We start from the raw sequence: 13,471 nt of genomic DNA, 5'->3' as shown, positions 1-13,471 counted from the left end.
AAACAAGATCTTGGTCCTACTTCTACAGTTCCTTTTAAACTACATTCTCAACCTTTCCCAGGTTAAGCCTTTCCACTCAAAAGCTTTCAGGCTCTTTTTTCTCTGAACTAAATCTTAATGCTAGTTTTGAGTTCAACATTCTGTAAAATATGTCTTGGTTTTTATCTTCTGTATTCTTGCCACATTACTTATTCTTTCAAACAGTTTTCTTTTTACAGACCAAAGCAGTGAATAAATAATGGATTTACCCAGAATATTAAAAATTTGTTCTAAATAACTTCCAATGTACATGTTTATATTAAATGGTTTTTATCTCCTTTAAGAGCTGCAAGACCAATACCCTAATGATTTCAGTTCCAGTTCTCAAGTTATGCCTTTGTAATACATAGGAAAAAAGAGCTTGTTACTTTTGAAAGGGTTCAAAATACTTGTCTTTATTTTTTACAGTATTATCTCTCATGCCAAAGAATTCCAACTGCTTTTTCTTCACATTTATAGCCAAACTTCCCCTCTGCCTGTGCTAAAGCAATATGCTTGAGAATTGGCCATCACATATTGCAATTTCATCTGAACAGGTCCAAACTTTTCATGGAAACTAGAGTATAACACCTAGCAAAGAGAAAATTGCTGACAAAACACAGAAAACAAATAGCTATGGGAATATATAAAGAAGGTATTGGAGGGAGAGTCCAAAGTGTTTTCAACAAATGGAAAGTCTATCCTTAATGCTAGATATCATACCCAAGTCTCTTCTTTAAAAGCTTATATTTTAGTATCACTTTTTGTGTATTTTTATACTCAAACTCAAATGGGTGTGCTACACAATGGAAAAAATAAAAATCAACACATTACAGAAGAGGAAAAGACTGAGGAATACTTCTAAAGAACTGCTTTCTCTCTGCAGATTAACTTTGTGTTGAAGCTGACAGTTTCAGTGAAAGAAGTCAAGTGTCTAATATGCTTCTGCTCCCAGAAGGCTTTTGACATTGACTTAAAAGAAATTTAAATAAATGTAAAACCAAAGAGGAAGAATTAAAATAGAACATCTGATTTACTTTTACATTTCACGTGAGCACCAGTTTAATTCTCTTAATGCCAGTAGAGCTAGAATGAAACAAAATTGGAGTAATGAAGTATTGTATCTGGTCTCTCAAAACATATTACATAAGAATTACAAAACAACAACAACATAAATTATTTTCTCCTCAAAAAAATCACTTCTGTGGACATTTCATTACATTTTCATTGGTGTTTTGAAACACAATTGCTTCCAGATAATCTCTCTTTACTGTCAAATGTATTTGATCTTCAGTTTTTCACACTGGTGAAGGTACTGAACCATCATATTTTGATATAAAAAGATAGTTTGATGTAATTCCTTGTCTTCACTGAGATTAGAGGTCTTCATCTATAGATACTTGTCATTGTCAAATTAGTAACTTTCACAAACAGTAACACAAATTCCAATAATTCACAATAGATTGCAACCATTAATCAGAAAAAAAAAGTTCCAGAAAACTGTTTGGTGAGTTTGGAAATAAGACAATTACCATACTATATTAAAAGAAGATATTCTCCAAACAGCCTAACAGCCAAGAAATCTGACTGAGCTTATGAGAGGTTGTAGTGGCTGGACTGAAGAGAACTGCTCTACAAGCATTTTGATTTTCCTGTCTGTTGACCACAGTCCCACCCTTTGGAAAAGAATATTCTCAGAAGTATAGAGTAATGGACCCCCTTATATCTCAAAAGTCACAATTTACAATTCTCTGTGACAAATAATTTGTTAAGAAAAATTCCATGACTGTTTTAGCAAGACAGGCAGGAGTTCTGGCACAATGGGCTTCGTACAACTGGCATTCTGGCAGAGTGCCCTACCCCACAAAAAATGACCAAGAAATGGGGATTACAGCTGAGCTCCAAACCATAGTGCTGGGTAATGTGTGAAACCCAGCAGCTGTAAAAAACACTTGAAGTCAGCATAGATAACTAGCTGAGGGGAACACCTACTGTAATGCCACTCCATGAAAAAAGCACAATCTTTGATTGTTTAAAACAGTATACCCCTCCTTCATATATATGTGATATATGAAAGTTTGGGTCCCTCTTTGTGTCTCCATTTCACAAAAATTCACTGAGAAATATGAAATGGTCCAAATAAACTCCATAAATTTTTGTTAGCTTAAACCTTGTCAATTTCAAGTTTATTTATTCTGGAAATTAGCAGTTTATTTAGAATATAATTAATCTGGATGTTATGGACTCAAATTGCAGTTCAGGTAGTCTAGAAATAGTCAATAAATATATTCCTACAGTCATGGGATGTTTTCTGACAGTAGAAACATTAGAAAATTTCTACCAATAGAAATTTCTGTAAGTTCCTTTTTGGGATTTTGGTGTAAAAGGGAGGCTGGGGAAACATGTTAGTACCAATGAAATGTTAACACAAATTGGAGCTGCACCTCACTAGTGGGTCTGAAATTTTATGTTAGGCTGAACAGGTGAATATTGATATGCCACCACCCCTAGTTCTTCTATAGTATAGAAATACTATAACAAGAACAGCTAAAGAAGATCATCAATAATATTATTATGCAGGTAATTAACCTTTTGTTTTAACCTTAATTTGGAAGTAAATTATTAGGTTAGATGCTATCCATCAAAATGAGGTTTGCTTTAATGTGAAGACAAAATTATAAAGCAATTTAAAAGATCACTTAAGGATCTGAAAGGCACACCCCATGAAGATTAAAAACAGAACTAAAGTCAATACATTTACAGCCAGCTGTATCATAAATTTTCACTTACTAAAGAGAAGCAAACAGTCCTATTTTCAGGTTGGGCAGTCAAAATCATCAAGTAGTCAATATTATCTCTCTGCTCTTACCCTCGCTCAGACCTTGTAAGTGTTTTCTTAAATACGCAAATTGTGTTTTATCTTTCTGCCCTAGTGTATAACAGAAACTATTCTTCAAATACCCTATAGTCTTTTCCACGATGTATTTTTCCTGTCATACATATTCATTATATTCATACATACACCTATTACATTCATTCATACACCTCCCAAAGAAAAACGCTGGATTCCCCTTCCCAAATCCCGTAAGATGTAAAATACAGCATCACATCACAGGGCCAAAGAGGTTTCCAGCTTACTAAGCCTTTGGTGCATGCTGTTTGCTAATCAGTGTGTCATAAAACACTGTTAAACAACATTATCACAGGTTGCTAAGCCGGAGGTCTGGAGCTCTGCTGAGATACCGATATGTGGTCGTTAAATGGCAAAGCTGTCATTTCATCCAGCCACAGACTAAAATATTATTTTTGTGCTATCAACAAGAACATATCACTGGAAAAACCAGATAAAATATGAAATTACATTTGCAAAACCTATTAAATTCTTTAAGCAAAGCTCTATGAATCAAGTGACTATCTAAGCAATAAAGAAACAGTAATTCAGACTTTTAAGAAGGAACTAACTTTGATAGCTCTTGCTTCCTTTTGATGCTGCTATACTAATATTCCTGTAAATCTCTATTGGATGCCTGTAAACAGCAGCAATACCTTAAGTTGCAATTATCAGGCAGATGCACACTCAAGTAAAAGAAACAGCATCTTGCCATTAAAAATTACAGAAATATATATAATACCTCACGTTCATGTCCTTATTCCTTACATAATTGTGCTAGTTTGAAAACAAACCAGTGAGAGGCACCAAGTCAGAATAACAATTTAATGGGGAAAATTAAAGAAAAGGGAAAAAAGAAAGACTAAAAGAGAACACTGGTTCAAACTGACAGAGTCAAGATACAACCTGAGTCCCTGTTAGTCAGGATGGTGGTAGCAATCTGCTAGAATTATGGCTGCAGCCCCCTGAAGCAGTGATCCTGTAGAAAAGGGTCTGCTCTTCCTCAGGAGGTCCAGTGGTGGCTGTGTAGCTCCTGTCCTCTGGAAATCCAGTGGAAGGGATGTCTCTGGTGTTCAGAATCTCAGATTATATCCACGCTGGGATGCTTGGTTCCTCCCTCTGGGTGGAGCATCTCACAATGGGGTAATGAGTCATGAGGCCAAGTGTTGATTGGGCCCATTAACAGATGATAGTCCAGAGGGAGTTATCTATGAGTCATGGGGCAGGACAATGATGGGCCATTAACAGCAAGATAGCCTGGGGGGAGGAGGCAAGGAAACACTGCCCCACCTGATTTCAACGGCTGATGGGGATGGTAATAGAATACACTGCAACCCAGGACAATAATGTAGCTAATTCATAAAATAAATAACTTTGGAATAAAATCTTTGAATTAAAGAGGGAATATGAAATTGTCATTTCACAGAGCCATCTGTAGAATTTCAATAGCACTGAATACTCTTTGGAGTCAGGTGCCTGTTGTAACACAAAGAATTTTAACAAATGTAAACAAATTCTTACTAAAATACAGCCACTATTCAAATGCTTTTATAAATTAAATTCTTTTGCTTCTTATTCTAAATAAAAATAAATTATCTTTTACATAACTGATATCCACTGCCTTTCAGTAAAGCCTTGCTTTTGAACAGGGTTCCCAACAGAGCTGTTTAGGGAAATATGAAATGAAGCAAGGAGAGTTACCTTTACCATGCTGTTATTTGACTTCTACCCTCATCTGTCATTTTCCCCCCATTTCTCACAATATGAAAACTAACAGAGAGTGTCCAAAGGAGGGTCACAAAGATGGTGGAGAAGGGCCCAGAGGTGAAGCTGTATGCGGAGCTTCTGAGGTCACTTGGTCTGTTCAGCATGGAGGAGACAGAGGGGAGAGCTCACTGCAGTTACAACTTCCTTGTGCGGAGAAGAGGAGGGGCAGGCACTGATCTCTTCTCTGTGCTGAGCAGTGACAGGACCCAAGGGAATGGCCTGAAGTTGTGTCAGGGAGGTTTAGGCTGGATATCTGGAAAAGGTTCTTCCCCTAGAGGGTGTTTGGGCACTGGAACAGATTCCCCAGGGAAGTGGTCACAGCACCAGCCTGACAGAGTTCAAGAAGTGTTTGGACAATGCTCTCAAGCACATGGTGTGACTCTTGATGTGTCCTGTGCAGGACAAGAGAGTGGGACTTCAATGATCCTGGTGGGTGCCTTCCATCTCAGGCTATTCAATCATTCTATGAAAATCAAGGACATTTTTAATATGAATTATTAATATGTCTTATTTAATTATGAATTAATTAACATGAATCTATTAATAGATTTGGCCAAGACAAAAAGCTGCTCTTCAGCCTGTAGCTCAACAAATGCTTACTATTATTTTTAAAACAAGATGGTAATATTGATTATTACTTATCCTAAGAATTCATAGAATTTGTAGAACTCGTAAGAAGTCGTACACTGCCATGAGTTTCCTCTCAGTCTCCTCTTTTCCAGGCTGAACAAGCCAAGTGACCACACCCATTCCTCCTATTTCTTCCCTTCTAGAACCCTCTACAATTTTTGTTGCCCTCCCTCGGAGACTTTCTAATAGCTTTATATCTCCTGCACACAGGACTTGAGGTAAGGCTGCACCAGACAGAGAAAAGCAGGACAATCCCCTCCTTTGATCAGCTTTTTAGCTTTGCTGAGAAAGGAAGACTCCTGTCATTGCTTTTACAGTAGGGCCAGTGTTCCTGCAATTGTCTGTAAGAGCTTCTGTTTTCCAGAGCTAAGTAATTCTACCACATTGAAAAGAAATAATTTTTTTTTTTTAATTCCATCCAGGGGAACGTGTGCATTTCTATATAACTGCAATGCAGATGCGCTGCATCTCCATAGTACTATTCTCAGGATAATGGAAAAATATGATTGGAAAAAAAAAAAACCAGAAAAAATAGAAGTGTTATTCTACTGAACTGAATATTTCACGTTATTCAGAAAAAGGATTAAGAGGCAAGAATGAACACAGCTGCAGTAGGATGAATGTACCTCTGCAAACAGTATTTAAGCTTTTACTTTCAATGTCTGATAAGAATGTCAATAACATAATAACACTCTTCAGCAAAAAACATACTTCATTTTCAAAATATGATGTCTCAACACGCAGTATTTGAAATTGTTATGTGAAAGTTTTAGCTTATCTAAAATATCTTGGGAGATTTTCCATAAAAATATTGTTCATAAAAGTCACAAAGTCAGATGTCACTAGATTGTATTATGAAATGTAATTTATTTTAAATAATTTCTACTGGTATTCCTTAGAGCTTCAAAAATGAGGTTCTAAAAATGTATTTTCCATTCTGCTTTCTCTTTTTTTTTATTTTGAACATTCATATTATATTGTCTTTTCAAAAACAAACAGAACAAGAACAGAAGAGGAAACTTACCTTTTTTTCTATGTAACTTTCTGTATGTAATTGGATTTTTTTTTGTTGTTCTTCAAATAGGCTTTCTACTAGTGGAATTAACAGATTTTTTTTTGAGGAGGAAAGGTAAAATATTCTTCTATATAAGGTAATGTTTTGGGAGTTTGTTTTTTTCTTTTTTTTTCAAATGTTCCATTTTCATCATGTATACCATGAAGCAGGTTAAGAAACATGCTTTTCCTTAATCCAAGACACGAAAATGTGCTTTGAATTGAAATTACGTACTTTTCATTTGAACTGAAGATTTCCTTTTTATTTTTCTTTCATTTCAAACAAAACGTGAGTTTTATGAGTCATGAAAAAATTCTTTGAAAAAATGCTGCAGTCTAGAGGAAATATTTTTTTTTACTTTTGACAGACTTACTGAATAGCAAATAGCTTTTCTGAAAATAGCTCTCTTCAGTCACAGATTCTAGTGTGAAAACAAAGCCTTATGAAAAAGCTTTCAATCTCAAATTTGATTCTGAAGGAATACTCCCATCACTTCACATCCTGGCAATAAATTTCCTTACCAAAGGGAAAGCAATTCATATTCTTGATTGTGTGTTTGAGATATCTCAATTAAAAAAATGAGCTTGCAAGCATCCTGGAGTGAATGAATATCACCAGGATTTCCTCTCTTCCATTCATAAGTATCTAGAGCTGCTCCACTTGTACAGAGAACTCAAGACATTCTGTAAAAATTGTCCATTGAAGGACTCTGTACAGAGGTTATAAGCTAGCAGTCAGGCTTAAGACAGAGAAGGCATGATACGTCACCCATTCCAAAATCTTGCTGACTCTCATGTCATCCTGCTACATTGAGTGTTTTCCTCAGCTGAGTGTTTGTTATTATTATTGCTGTTCCTAACGGTGGAAGAATAAAGCTTTTAATTATATTGCATCATAAATTTGCTTGCATTTGCTGGTGCTGAAATTTCACATTATGCTGCTCAGGTGCAATTAAGCATCATGTGATCTGTATCATATCATAAAATAATGAGATAATATATCTTATGTACAGAATAAGCATCACAGAGGACTTTACCATTCCCCTCATGCTGTTTGCAGAAGCCCTCATGCTGGTTGCTGTTAGCTTTGTACAGCACAGTCTCAAGCAAAACAAAGGATGCATTTACTGACCAATTTCACTAATATACTCCTTTGTAGGACAAAAATGCTACTCCGAAGAAAAGAGCTAAGAGAATATTTTCTTTCTTTATTTGTTCTGATGACTTTAACAAAAGAAATCAAAGCAAGATCCTTTCTATGTTGATTTGAAAAGTGAAAGAGGAACTGTATTTACAGGTCTATATTGACAGTTATAGAACAAAGAGACAATCAGATTTTTCTAAAACATTGCTAAATGAGTAGCTATGCTTGTTCTCTGAATGAATCCTTGAATGAAATCTAACATATTACAACTACCCTATTTATTTTTTCTGAGAAATCTTACAACAATAAAACAAAACAACAAACAAACAAAAGAAATTGCATTATTCCACAGGTCCTGTACCTTGACTGCTTGTACACTTGTCCCAAATACCCTGATACATATAAAAATTGTACTAAGCTACATTTTGGGGAACTGAGCTGCGTCCTAAATGACACAATAAAAAAATACCAAACGTGAGTGAAGTGGTAAAGAAAAATATCCAAATAACTCAAAAATATGATTTATTTCAGAAAGGTTTGTCAAAAAGGAGTTCTTACTTCTTAATGACAAAATTTATTACATTATAAATCGGGTTTCTATCTCTACTCTTCCATCATGCTACCAAAATTAAGCACACGTTTTAGTAGGCTGGAGGGGCATATTTGAATGGAACTATTGACTGTATTGGACCTCTATTGCAATAACACAATAGGCAAAAAGGGAGCAAGTTGTACAATAAAACTATATGGCAGAAGCTTATAAGTTGTGAGAGAGGCCGTTTCTTGTGAATGTTATTGTTAAGATGCATTGTTTGTATTCTCTCATATGCCAAAATATAAGATTTTTTAGTAGCAAAACTGCTTTTCTGCTAAAAATTTTCGTAATCTTGATGCAATTTCCTGAAATTCATCTCAGAATTTTCCTTCAGAGTCATGTCATATGGAAATACACAGCTGTATGGGATTTTATTTCTATGTGACTCTGGCATAAATTCTTTTTTATTTGCAGGCTTCAAAGAAAGAAAATATTTCTTGTAGAACAGCATACAATGGGTTTGGGTTAGCATTTTTACACCTGAAAATTAAAGGAAACAGAAAAGAGAAAGGGAGAATGACTGTTTCAAGGTTTTAGTTGAACTTTGCAGTCTCTAAAACATGCTTTTCAGAAACCAGCTACTTTGTCCCTAGCCAAACAATGTTACATTGTTTAAATCATGAGCAAATCTCAGCCACCCCAGAAGGAAACATAATTATTATTTTTTCAACATGTGAGGTCCCTTATCTCTGAGAAAAGGATGTGATCGGTTATTAACTCAAGTCTACAAGCTTCCCCCATTCGTCTTCTTCATTGAACTTCTGAGATTCAGGGGGAAAAAAAGGAAAAAAGGCTTTATCAGGTATTGAAAGATATTATTGAACATTTTTTAACCTCCAGTTATGTTGTAAGAATGCATCAATCTATTGTCAACCCGACCACTACATCTTATTTATATTTGACATTCAATCTCCTGCTTTTGCCAGTTATTTTGCATTCATGTACATCTCAGGAGAAAACATACAATGATCAATTATCTGTTTCATCCATCACTTTCAAATCTTGGTTGTTTTGAACAAATATTTCAAACAAAAATCTAAATACAGCTGCTAAGTTAGATTTTTATAGAATTCTGGAATAATTTAATTTGGAAAAGACCTTTAGGATCAATGAATCAGATGTAAGCTTAACACTGCCGAGTCCACCATTAAACAATGTCCCTGCGTGCCACATGTGTGTGTTCTTTAAGTACCCTCAAGGGATGGTAATGAGCAGCCACTTCCAATGCTCAATAACCATTTGGTGTTAAGAAATTTGTGTTTCTCTAATAGTATAAACTTAAACAGAAATCAGCTCTGATTTTTTTTTCTATTCATTGCGTGACCTCGCAGTGACTTTTACCAGACCAATTTAACACACTGAAATTTTCATATGTGACAACATTAAGGCCAGAATAACTTGTTGTTAAGGAAATGCATTCTGATTTTGAGAAATGCAATTTTCATGACAACATAGTTTCTTCCATAAATAATTCTTCCAACTACCTAAGTTTTTCTGTTATGTTTCAGTTTATGTGAAAAACCAATTTGGGTTTCAAACACTCATTGTCTAGAAAAGGTCAAGGGAAGACACAAGAATGATGTAGACCTAGGATTTTTTCCTTTTTGTTATTTTAGCCCTGTGTTTTATTATGGATAAGGCTTAGAGGGAAGACAAATCAGAAATTCTGCACAACCAAAACAATGGAGCAGGAATGAAAGGTACAGGATTAGGAAAAGGGTGAATTAAATAAAAAGAATGAAAGCTACTGAAGCAACAGCCCATGGCTAGCCACTCTCAATGACGCAATAAATAGCACATTTTATTAATCTTTTCCTCATGCATAGGATGCCCAGGTCCTTTTCCACTAGGCTGCATTCCTGCTGAAGAAACCTCAGCCTATTCTGGTGCCTGTGGCTGCTCCTCCATAGGTTTATGTGTTTCCATTTCTCTTTATTGAACTTCTCACGGTTCCAATTAACCTGTTTCTCCAGCCTGTCCTGACCCCTCTGAATGGTGACACACCCACCTGGTGTATCAGCCTCTCCTCCCAGCTTTCTGTCATGTACCAACTGCCATGGGTGCAATCTGATCCAACATCTAGGTCAGTAATGAAGACTTTCAAGAAACTGGCCACAATATCCCCCCTTTGGTTCCATCACTACAGGCCAGTCTTAAACTGAACCCCTTGACACGTGTTACAAATCTTTACACTTGTCAGTTCAGCCAGTTTCCAGCTCATTTTACTATCTCAAATTTCATCTGATTGTCTATGAAGATTTTTTGGGAAAAATTTTCAATTGATTCAGCACAGCTTACCCTCTGTGGTCACTGCTCACAGTTACCTTATTAAGCTGAGAAACAATATTTCCACAAAATCAAAACTGACTTTGAAAAGATGAGTGTTCACTTACCACTAAACAAACTCCAAGAGACAGGAAAGTAAGAAAACAATACATTTTAAGAAAGATGTAGATTGGCAGGGCATCTCATCCTTTCAGTACTGCCTTTTTTATTTATTTAAAATTAAAACAATTTTTTCTTCTTTATTCCTACTCCAAATTTTATTTTCATCTAAAACTTTACAAGAAGTTTAAGAAATGCAGCTTTATATATACAAGAAGAGTATTTCAACCCCAAAGGTAATTGCTTTAGAAAGTGTAGCTGACTGAAAATAGACGTGTGGAGTGGAATATTATTACAAATTACAGTTAGTGCTGAGATAATATAAAAATTAATAAGTGCAGTCCAGAAGGAAAAAGTGGAAATTGGAGCCTGTGACTATAAAATATGGAGTATACAGCATACTGGGGGATTATATTTGTTTTGAGGAATTTATTACAGCCAAGACTGCAATTATAGCTGTGATTCTGCACAGAGAATAAAGAAATAATTTAATTTTGTGCATGTAATTATGGTTTCATTTCTAGGCTGCAACAGACTTCTGAAGTCCAAGTATTGTTTCTGGCATCGATCATTTTTTGTGAATTTTAAATGAAAACAGGTATAATCAGAAAATTACTACACTTTCCTTCACTCTGCTGTATCCCACATATCTTGTATCCTATTCTTGACTGAGCAAAAGTAATCTCCATTCAAACAACACTTAATCTGAAAGGAAATTGACTAAAATTTCAAGGCCTTTACCTTTACAGTTATGGAGACAGAAACCCAGAATGTTGACCTAAAACTTGTCATCCTTGGGCTGTAAGCTACTTTATTTCCAGTCCTCCAATTTTAGTTTACTTTTCTTGTACTTGATTTCACGATCCACATTATTGAGTTCCTGCAAATATATTGGAAAAAGTTAAAAGATACTTAAAATTGAAATGTATTTACCTTGTTACAGGCCCTAAGACACGACTTTGACTCAAAGGATAGAATGGACATTTTGAAATGAAAATACAAATAAAGTATCTAAGCACTACCTAATGTACTTATCCAATTAAAAAACAAATAATGCGCTGGGCAGCTGATTGCTATTCTGAACTGTTGATAATGGCTGGCTAGGTGACCTGAAATAATCAAATTTACCTGACTTCCTTATCTTTATAATAAAAATTAAGAAATTATACTTTGTACACTATTTCAACATCAATGTTGTTAAATAAAAATGAAATATTTGGCAGAAAATGTTTGTCAGGTTCCAAACAGAAAACTTTATAATCCCATAGATAGAACCAGAAAACAAAAACAATAATAAGACCATAAGTATCAAAGATGTCTAATAGCATTAGTGGCAAATACATATACATACTCTACAGAGAGTTCTTTACAAAATCAAAGGCACACGTCTAGAAAATGTATTTTTGTGACAGTGACCTGGAGAAGCTAGAGGTCAGCTTGTGTGCACAGCAAAAGTAAGAAAATCCAAATTCAATTCCCAGAGGAAAAAAAAGAACAAGTCTTGTCCTTCTTCTTGTGGTTTCAGTCACTCTGTTCTGTTCCCTGACTGATACCTCACAAAATTAAAAGGTAAGGGAACAGATGCAAACTGATCTTCAAAAAAACAGCAACAGGCTTCTCAAAATCTACATGTCAGAGAAAGAATTTAGTTCTTAAAAAAAACCTGGTAGATACAAATTTGTGGTTTGTTTGAGATATTGGGATTTTCTTACCTCTGTCTGGTTTTACATGAAGATTATAAAGTCCATTTCTCACTTTGTAAGATGAAGATGGAACACTTCATGAGAAATGCATTCTTTTCAGTATAATTTTTCAAGCAAGCAGATAAGTGGGCAATCTTACTACTTGGTATCGTCCAGCTTCAGCAAACATCACATGCTTTTAACTGAGAAAGGACACCAATTTCTTGCTATCCAAAACTTTAGAAATCATTTTCCATGAACAACTCATGTTCCATCAAGTGCCCAGCTACCAAGGGCCTACAGATGAGTTATCTTTTGAGTCTGTTAGATCAGTCACAGCAATTTCAAGCCTGGCTAATACCATCACATGTGTCATTGGGAAAAAATCCTTTCCCATCTAGTACTGAAGAGGAGAGTATAGAAAGGAAACAGCCCAGAACACTTCATTTTCTGTCAACATCAGGTAGTTTGAACAATTTAAGCATATCCTGTCTTCTCAGTACATCCTCAGGAAGACTAGCATCAGAAATATCTTGCAGTGAACCATGTAATAAATGGTATTAAAAAAGCAGGATGGAAGACCAAGGTAAAATAGCTCTCCTATGCTGTTGTAAACACATCCCAATGACCACTATTACAGCCTCCAAGCATGTTGTTTTATACAATCTATCCCCTAAGCACAGCATCTTTGGCTATGATGTCAGACTAAACTGAAATGCCACAGGAATTTTAATAGCTTGTCATAAGTGGAACTAAACAAGACCTCCTCAAACAACAGATTGAAAAAAGAATTCAGAAAATCATTACAGCATCTGCAATATAATAGCAGATATTTTAAAATTAGAGACTCTAATCAAATTAATGTTCCCATAAACAAGAGTTTAAAGTGATATTTAATACAATTAAGATAAATGCAGGGGTGGAAACAACAGCCATTTTTTTATAAAAGCTATTTATTAAGCTGCTTCAGGAAAATATGTGCTCCCTCTAACTCACTCTTACATCTTATTTTCTTCATTTCTTCTGTTCCCAACTCCCACCTGCCTGACTGCATGCTGTCAGCTGCTGTACTGTTTTTCCATTCTGTGCAGGACAAAAGACACAAACATCCCTGTCTTCCATTTCAGTGTTCACTTCATGCTATATAATGCTACTTAATGGACAGAAGTTATTGTAGCCATTCAATTATTCCCATGACATTGTGGCAGGTCAGCTATTTTTTTTACCACCAAGGAACAAAATGCTATTATTAATAGAATTATTTTTGTTGGAAAAGACCCTGAGTGTCCAACCCTTAACCTAACAGT

The sequence above is a fragment of the Coloeus monedula genome (genome assembly GCF_965178545.1).
Source record: "Coloeus monedula genome assembly, chromosome: Z".
In the NCBI taxonomy this organism is placed as follows: domain Eukaryota; kingdom Metazoa; phylum Chordata; class Aves; order Passeriformes; family Corvidae; genus Coloeus; species Coloeus monedula.
This window is presented reverse-complemented; position numbering follows the sequence as displayed.